Raw genomic sequence first — 9,679 nt, forward strand, 5'->3', positions numbered from 1 at the left:
GCAGCTGGTTCCGACGACGTGTCTTCTGTTCCTAGGGATGATCCTGGACACAGTCCAGAAAAAGGTGTTTCTCCCGGAGGAGAAAGCCAGGGAGTTATCCGAGCTAGTCAGGAACCTCCTCAAACCGAGCCAAGTCTCAGTGCATCAATGCACAAGGGTTCTGGGTAAAATGGTGGCTTCCTACGAAGCAATCCCATTCGGCAGAGTCCACGCAAGAACTTTCCAGTGGGACCTGCTGGACAAATGGTCCGGGTCGCATCTTCAGATGCATCAGCGGATAACCCTGTCACCAAGGACAAGGGTGTCCCTCCTGTGATGGTTGCAGAGTGCTCATCTTCTAGAGGGCCGCAGATTCGGCATTCAGGACTGGGTCCTGGTAACCACGGATGCCAGCCTGCGAGGCTGGGGAGCAGTCACACAGGGAAGGAATATCCAGGACTTATGGTCAAGCCTGGAGACATCACTTCACATAAATATCCTGAAGCTAAGGGACATTTACAATGCTCTAAGCTTAGCAAGACCTCTGCTTCAAGGACAGCCGGTGTTGATCCAGTCGGACAACATCACGGCAGTCACCCACGTAAACAGACAGGGTGGCACAAGAAGCAGAAGGGCAATGACAGAAGCTGCAAGGATTCTTCGCTGGGCGGAAAATCATGGGATAGCACTGTCAGCAGTATTCATTCCGGGAGTGGACAACTTGGAAGCAGACTTCCTCAGCACGACCTCCACCCGGGAGAGTGGGGACTTCACCCAGAAGTCTTCCACATGATTATAAACCGTTGGAAAAAAAAAAAAACTCGACAGGTATTGCGCCAGGTCAAGGGACCCTCAGGCAATAGCTGTAGACGCTCTGGTAACACTGTGGGTGTACCAGTCAGTGTATGTGTTCCCTCCTCTGCCTCTCATACCCAAGGTACTGAGATTGATAAGATGGAGAGGAGTAAGCACTATATTCGTGGCTCCGGATTGGCCAAGAAGGACTTGGTACCCGGAAATTCAAGAGATGCTCACGGAAGACCCGTGGCCTCTACCTCTAAGACAGGACCTGCTCCAGCAGGGACCATGTCTGTTCCAAGACTTACCGCAGCTGCGTTTGACGGCATGGCGGTTGAACGCCGGATCCTGAAGGAAAAAGGCATTCCGGATGAAGTCATCCCTACCCTGGTCAAAGCCAGGAAGGATGTAACCGTACAACATTATCACCGTATTTGGCGTAAATATGTTGCGTGGTGCGAGGCCAGGAAGGCCCCTACGGAGGAATTTCAACTGGGTCGATTCCTGCATTTCCTGCAAACAGGACTGTCTATGGGCCTCAAATTAGGGTCCATTAAGGTTCAAATTTCGGCCCTGTCGATATTCTTCCAAAAAGAACTAGCTTCTGTACCTGAAGTTCAGACGTTTGTCAAGGGAGTACTGCATATACAGCCTCCTTTTGTGCCTCCAGTGGCACCTTGGGATCTCAATGTAGTGTTGGGATTCCTAAAATCACATTGGTTTGAACCACTCACCACTGTGGACTTGAAATATCTCACTTGGAAAGTGGTAATGCTGTTAGCCCTGGCTTCAGCCAGGCGTGTATCAGAATTGGCGGCTTTATCCTATAAAAGCCCTTACCTAATTTTTCATACGGACAGGGCAGAATTGAGGACTCGTCCTCAATTTCTCCCTAAGGTGGTTTCAGCATTTCACTTAAACCAACCTATCGTGGTGCCTGCGGCTACTAGGGACTTGGAGGATTCCAAGTTGCTGGACGTAGTCAGGGCCCTGAAAATATATGTTTCCAGGACGGCTGGAGTCAGAAAATCTGACTCGCTGTTTATCCTGTATGCACCCAACAAGCTGGGTGCTCCTGCTTCTAAGCAGACGATTGCTCGTTGGATTTGTAGTACAATTCAGCTTGCACATTCTGTGGCAGGCCTGCCACAGCAAAAATCTGTAAAAGCCCATTCCACACGGAAAGTGGGCTCATCTTGGGCGGCTGCCCGAGGGGTCTCGGCTTTACAACTTTGCCGAGCAGCTACTTGGTCAGGGGCAAACACGTTTGCTAAATTCTACAAATTTGATACCCTGGCTGAGGAGGACCTGGAGTTCTCTCATTCGGTGCTGCAGAGTCATCCGCACTCTCCCGCCCGTTTGGGAGCTTTGGTATAATCCCCATGGTCCTTTCGGAGTCCCCAGCATCCACTAGGACGTTAGAGAAAATAAGAATTTACTTACCGATAATTCTATTTCTCATAGTCCGTAGTGGATGCTGGGCGCCCATCCCAAGTGCGGATTGTCTGCATTACTTGTACATAGTTATTGTTACAAAAATCGGGTTATTGTTGTTGTGAGCCATCTTTTCAGAGGCTCCTTCTGTTATCATGCTGTTAACTGGGTTCAGATCACAAGTTGTACGGTGTGATTGGTGTGGCTGGTAATGAGTCTTACCCGGGATTCAAAATCCTTCCTTATTGTGTACGCTCGTCCGGGCACAGTATCCTAACTGAGGCTTGGAGGAGGGTCATAGGGGGAGGAGCTTGTGCACACCAGCTAGTCCTAAAGCTTTTACTTTGTGCCCAGTCTCCTGCGGAGCCGCTATTCCCCATGGTCCTTTCGGAGTCCCCAGCATCCACTACGGACTATGAGAAATAGAATTATCGGTAAGTAAATTCTTATTTTAATCCAAATAATTCTTGCTCCGTGTGGTGTAAAGTTACGCTCTCCTGTACCGCATATTGTTATATAACTCCAGAAAAATAATGGAGGATAAAATAGGGAAAGCTCAAGAACCACTTCCTCCTAGTGCTGAGCTGCTGCCACTAGTCATGACATTGAAATCCCATCAACGTCGTCTGCCAAGGCAGATGCACAATGTGATAGTAGAGGGCATGTAAAATCCAAAAAGCCAAAGTTCAGTAAAAAGACCCAAAAAAAGAAACTGAAATGGTCTGAGGAGAAACGTAAACTTGCCAATATGTCATTTACGACACGAAGTGGCAAGGAACGGCTAAGGCCCTGGCCCTAGCCTATGTTCATGACTAGTGATTCAGCTTCACATGACGATGAAAGCCCGCATCCTCCCACTAGAAAAATGATAAGTTAAGCTGGAAAAAGCACAGCAAAGAACTGTGCATTCTAAGATGGAATCACAAATCCCCAAGGAGAGTCCAAGTGTGTCGGCGGTTGCGATGCCTGACCTTCCCAACACTGGATGGGAAGAGGTAGCTCCTTCCACCATTTGCACACCCTCTGCAAGTGCTGGAAGTAGCACCCACAGTCCAGTTTCTGATATTCAAGTTGAAGATGTCACTGTTGAAGTACACCTGGATGAGGATATGGGTGTTGCTGGCGCTGAGGAAGTTGACGATGAGGATTTTGATGGTGATGTGGTTTGTTTAAATTAGGCACCGGGGGAGACACCTGTTGTCCGTGGGATGAATAAGCTCATTGTGGTGCCTGGGCAAAATACCCAAAAAGCCACCTCTTCGGTGTGGAATTATTTCTCCACAAATCCCTACAACAGGTGTCAAGCCATGTGTTTCCTCTGTCAATGTGTAATAAGTAGGGGGTAAGAATGTTAACCACCTAGGAACATCCTCCCTTATACGTCACCTGCTGCACATTCATCAGAAGTCAGTGTCAAGTTGTGAAACTTTGGGTAAGAGCGTAAGCAGTCAACTGACATCTAACTCTCTTCTTCCTCTTGTACCCAAGCTCCTGCAATCCACACCACCAACTCCCTCAACGTCAACTACCTCCTCAGTCAGGAACATCAGTAGTCCTGCAGGCCATGTCACTGTCAAGACTGATGAGTCCTCTCCTAATCAGGATTTCTCCGGAGGATCCTTGAGTGATACACCTGCTGTTGCTGATGCTGCTGTTGTTGCAGCTGGGAGTCGATCGTCATCCCAGAGGGGAAGTTCGGAAGACCACTTGTACTACTTCAACTCAGCAATTGACTGTCCAACAGTCCTTTGTGAGGAAGATGAAATATGACAGTAGTCATCCTTTTGCAAAGCGAATAACTGAGGCCTTGACATTGGTGTTAGACGTGCGTCCGGTATCTGCCATTAGTTCAGTGGGACTTAGAGAATTATTTGAGGTACTGTGTCCCCGGGATCAAATCCCATCTAGGTTTTACTTGACTAGGCAGGCGATATCGAGAATGTACACAGACGTCAGAAAAAGTGTCCTCAGTGTCCTAAAAAATGCAGTTGTACCCACTGTCCACTTAACCACGGACATGTGGACAAGTGGAACAGGGCAGACTAAGGACTATATGACTGTGACAGCCCACTGAGTAGATGTATGGCCTCCCGCAGCAACAACAGCAGCGGCACCAGTAGCAGCATCTCACAAACGCCAACTCGTTCCTAGGCAGGCTACACTATGTATTACCACTTTCCATAAGAGGCACACTGCTGACAACCTCTTACGGAAACTGAGGGACATCATTGCACAATGGCTTACCTCAATTAGACTCTCCTGAGGATTTGTGATATTGGACAATGCCACCAATATTGTGCGTGCATTACATCTGGGCAAATTCCAGCACGTCCCATGTTTTGCACATACAATTAATTTGGTGGTGCAGAAGTTTTTGAAAAATGACAGGGGCATGCAGGAGATGCTGTCGACGGCCCCAAAACTTGTGGGCCACTTTCGGCATTCAGCCACTGCATGCCAAAGACTGGAACGCCATCAAACACTCCTGAACTTGCCCTGCCATCACCTGAATCAAGAGGTGGTAACAAGGTGGAATTCAACACTCTATATGCTTCAGAGGGTGGAGGAGCAGCAAAAGGCCATTCAAGCCTATACATCGACCTATGACATAGGCAAAGGAGGGGGAATGCACCTGACTTAAGCGTAGTGGAGAATGATTTCCATCTTGTTCAAGGTTCTCCAACTATTGGCCCCATGTGAAGTCAGTTCAGACAATGCCAGCTTGAGTCAGGTCATTCCCTTAATCAGGCTTTTGCAGAAACAGCTGGAGAAATTGAAGGAGGAGCTAAGACGGAGCGATTCCGCAAAAAATGTGGTACTTGTGGATGGAGCCCTTCATTCGCTTTGCCAGAATTCAAGGGTGGTCAATCTGTTAAAATTAGAGCACTACAATTTGGCCACCGTGCTCAATCCTAGGCTTAAAGCCTACGTTGTATCTCTCTTTCCAACAGACACAAGTCTGCAGAGGTTCAAAGACCTGCTGGTGAGAAAATTATCAAATCAAGCGGAACGTGACCCGTCAACAGCTCCTCCTTCATTTTCTCCCACAACTGGGCCTGCGAGGAAAAGGATAAGATTTCCTAGCCAACCCGCTGGTGGTGATGCAGGGCAGTCAGGAGCGAGTGCTGACATCTGGTCCGGACTGAAGGACCTGTCAACGATTACTGACATGTCTACTGTCACTGCATATGATTCTGTCACCATTGAAAGAATGGTGGAGGATTATATGAGTGACAGCATCCAAGTAGGCATGTCACAGTCAGACAGTCCGTAAGTATACTGGCAGGAAAAAGAGGCAATTTGGATGCCCTTGCACAAACTGGCTTTATTTGACCTAAGTTGCTCCCCCTCCAGTGTGTGTACTCCGAAAGAGTGTTTAGTGCAGCCGGTAACCTTGTCAGCGATCGGCGTAGGAGGTTACTTCCACAAAATGAATTATAAATTCCTCCGGGAAGACCTTTACCAGCAATTGCCTCCAGAAAGTACACAGGGACTTGTGATAGTGGATTCCAGTGGGGACGAATTAATACTCTGTGAGGAGGAGGAGGATGTACACAGTGAAAGGGGTGAGGAAACGGAGGATGAGGTTGACATCTTACCTCTGTAGAGCCAGTTTGTGCAAGGAGAGATTGATGCTTCTTTTTTGGTGGGGGCCCAAACAAACCAGTCATTTTAGCCACAGTCATGTGGCAGACCCTGTCGCTGAAATGATTGGTTTGTTAAAGTGTGCATGTCCTGTTTATACAACATATCCAAGGACAATTCCATCTTGCAACTCTTTTTCTTCTTTGCATCATGTGCATCATGTGCTGTTTGGGGCATAGTTTTTTTAAGTGCCATCCTGTCTGCCACTGCAGTGCCACTCATAGATGGGCCAGGTGTTTGTGCCGCACACTTGTGTCACTTAGCTTATTCATACAGCTACCTCATTGCACCTTTTTCTTCTTTGCATGAGGTGCTGTTTGGGGCCTATTTTTTTAAATCTGCCATCCTGTCTGCCACTACAGTGCCACTCTTAGATGGACCAGGTGTTTATGCCGCACACTTGTGTCACTTAACTTAGTCATACAGCCACCTCGGTACAACCTTTTGGCCTAAAAACAATATTGTGGGTTTTCAGTGTTCAGAATAGACTGGAAATGAGTGGAGATTAATGTTATTGAGGTTAATAATGCCATAGCATCAAAATTACCCCCAAATTCTGTGATTTTAGCTGTTTTTGTGTTGTTTTTTTTCAAAAATCATCAAGATCCAAAACCAAAACACGAAAGGGTGAGTTTGGCAAAACCAATCCAAAACCAAAACACGAGCGGGGAATTGGAACCAAAACCAAAACACAAAACACAAAAAGTGCCCGCCGCAAATCTCTAATATATATATATATATATATATATATATATATAACCTTCACAGTGACCCGGCACTCCTGCGGTCCCCTCCGCCAGCGAACAGCTGCTCCCGGTGCCCTCCTCGTGGAGGTAATACTCCCACATACAGGCAGTGCAATGAGGCGGCACTCTGGAGACTTTTTTAGAGTTTGGTCCAAGGACTCCATTGGGAAGGAGATAGCGAATAGGACTGATGGTACTACTAAACAAGATCAACATATAAGAACTAAAAGGGGAAAAAGGGCAGGTAAAAAGACTGGAATTAAACGATCTAAAATTAAAACCAAAACTATACCTGGGATCATTTTGGCTAATGATAATCAGATTTTAACTTTTTTGTAAATTTAATCTGTGGTATTAAACCTGTGCGTTTTTAATCCGTACTACACTATGGTTTGCCATTTTTAGTACCTCTCATTGTTCTCATTCATATTGGGAAGAGAGGTACTTCTTGTTTCAGGTTAATTAAGGATCTATCAGTCCTACCTGTGTCCTGTATGTGAAGGAAAAGATTTTTCCAGGAAATCATTATTCCATTTGGTCCACCATTGAGGATTATCATCCTATTAAGGGTGAATGTATTCATTTCATATCATTATGTCCGTCATGTTACACATGGGGTTTATATGGTAATTGGTGAGCGCTGCTTTTGTATGTGCACAATTTCTGCCTCCATGAGCTTTGAAAAACTCTCATATAGATGCGCCGGCGGATCTTTTCCGCCCCACTTCCGGTTTTCTGTCGTCGCGTCACTTCCGCCCTACTACCGGAATGCGACCGCGCATGCGCCCGCGGCTTCCAATGCTTCTTAGAGACCAGCAGTACTTTGGCAGATTTCTCCCAGGGAATTCATTGCGGCGGCCATCTTTGTAGAGGTTTTTGCATACACAGCTTCACACGGCAGCCATACTTATGGAGTTCATGGTCGGAGACGTTAGTGTTAGTCCTCCATTTTATTAGACATAAAAATAGACAAGAAACGGGGGTTAATCAGTAAATAGTTTCTATCAGGATGGTGGCAAAAAAGTTTTTGATATATAAATCACTATGGAATATAGAATAATAAATAATAATAATAATAAATGGGCTCTCAAGTGAAATGTTAAATTGCATGGATATGAAATAAATATAAAATATGTGTAAAAAATAGATTTATAAAAAAAAATTATTATAAAGTGCGTAGTGCAGGATAAGTTTTTATAGGTATGGATAATATTAAGGTGCAGATTGTGTGAATAATTAGTGGTAATAAAGTGATCATTATGACATGCTCATGTAGGCTTTTAAAATCAGTTTGGTTACAGTACCTGATCTTCCCAGATGGTCTCCCTAGTCTGGTACTGATCAGGCCCGACACTGCTTCGCTTCCAAGATCGGGCGAGATTGGGCCTTTCCAGTGTGGTCTGACTGTAATAATTACTATTTACCATACATGTGTCAGAATTAAATAACGTGACTGTGAGTATACTGTACAGTGATACGGAGGGTGGGGGGTGGGGGAGGGAAGGCGGGGGGGTTGGGAATAGTGGAGGGGCGTGGTGTAAAAATATTTTTTTTTTATAAATCTATTTTTTACACATATTTTATATTTATTTCATATCCATGCAATTTAACTATTCACTTGAGAGCCCGTTTTTTATTATTATTATTATTATTATTATTATTATTATTATTATTATTTATTCTATATTCCATAGTGATTTATATATTAAAAACTTTTTTGCCACCAGCCTGATAGAAACTATTTACTGATTAACCCCTGTTTCTTATCTATTTTTATGTCTAATAAAACGAAGGACTAACACTAACGTCCCCGACCATGAACTCCATAAGTATGGCCGCCGTGTGAAGCTGTGTATGCAAAAACCTCTACAAAGATGGCCGCCGCAATGAATTCCCTGGGAGAAATCTGCCAAAGTACTGCTGGTCTCTAAGAAGCATTGGAAGCCGCGGGTGCATGCGCAGTCGCGTTCCGGAAGTGGGGCGGAAGTGACGCGACAACAGAAAATCGGAAGTGGGGCGGAAAAGATCCGCCGGCGCATCTATATGAGAGTTTTTCAAAGCTCTCAAACTCCAAACCTGTTCTTCAAACACTTTTTTAACACTATATGCATATATACTATGAAATGAGGCTATTGAATAACTTTAACTAGAAGTTCTCAGTCTGTTTTACTATACCATGGTTAATTAACAGGAAGTGATGTCACAATTACTATGAGATTAGTACTGGTATAAATAGAAGCCTGGTCCCATTCTACCTTTACCCCTTGATGAAGTCTGAATGACGAAACGCGTTGGGAAACCTGGCAGTGACCTCATACCAAGTTAAGCTAAAATCTTTTTACATATTTTAACTGGTATTATATTGTATTGTGTATACTGTTTTTATCCCATTTTTGAAGGAGATTTGCTGCTCAAATTTTATTAAATTTTATTATAGCTGTTAATCCATGTTTTATTTCTGTTTAATGTGTTAATAAATTTATTAGATCTATTGATTTTGATTATTCTTTTATCATGTTATATATATATATATATATATATATATATATATTTTTTTTTTTTTAGATCTACTTACTTTTATTGAATCTCTCTAAGACACCATTGGTCGCTATATCCCCCACCCCCCCTGTGTGTTATTAATCTCTTGCTACAGGGAACCACCATCCCTGTTTTTGGGGGACAGCTGACGCCCTGTATTAATCCTTAGGGAGTGTCATTTATTTTGGATATATTTATACCTTTGGTTCTTAAATTGCTTTTGTTGTACACAAGTGGCGCAATAATCTCTTTTCTATTCTGATATATATATATATATATATATGAAGAGTGAAGTAAGATTTTCAAATTTAAATTTTTAAAGGCATAACTGTTTGCAGGTATAAAAAGCATTCAGATCTCCAAGAATGAAGATTATTTTACAGTACTTGTGCATGTCACAATGATTACTCCATAATCTCTGGAGTTATTCTTACAGAAATGACAGCATTCTACAGCTGTACATTATGATCAATATATGGGAGTTACTAAGCCTAAGATTTTGGGCCATGGGAAAGTATGATCAAAGGGGATAACATGGC

General features: G+C 44.1%; 1 pseudogene; it reads right to left on the bottom strand.

Moving 5' to 3' along the window:
- Window positions 1-7,894: 7,894 nt before the first annotated feature.
- LOC134948080 (5S ribosomal RNA) lies at window positions 7,895-8,014 on the bottom strand (annotated as a pseudogene).
- Between the last annotated feature and the right edge of the window lie 1,665 nt (window positions 8,015-9,679).

This window comes from Pseudophryne corroboree, chromosome 1 (assembly GCF_028390025.1).
Source record: "Pseudophryne corroboree isolate aPseCor3 chromosome 1, aPseCor3.hap2, whole genome shotgun sequence".
Taxonomy (NCBI): Eukaryota; Metazoa; Chordata; class Amphibia; order Anura; family Myobatrachidae; genus Pseudophryne; species Pseudophryne corroboree.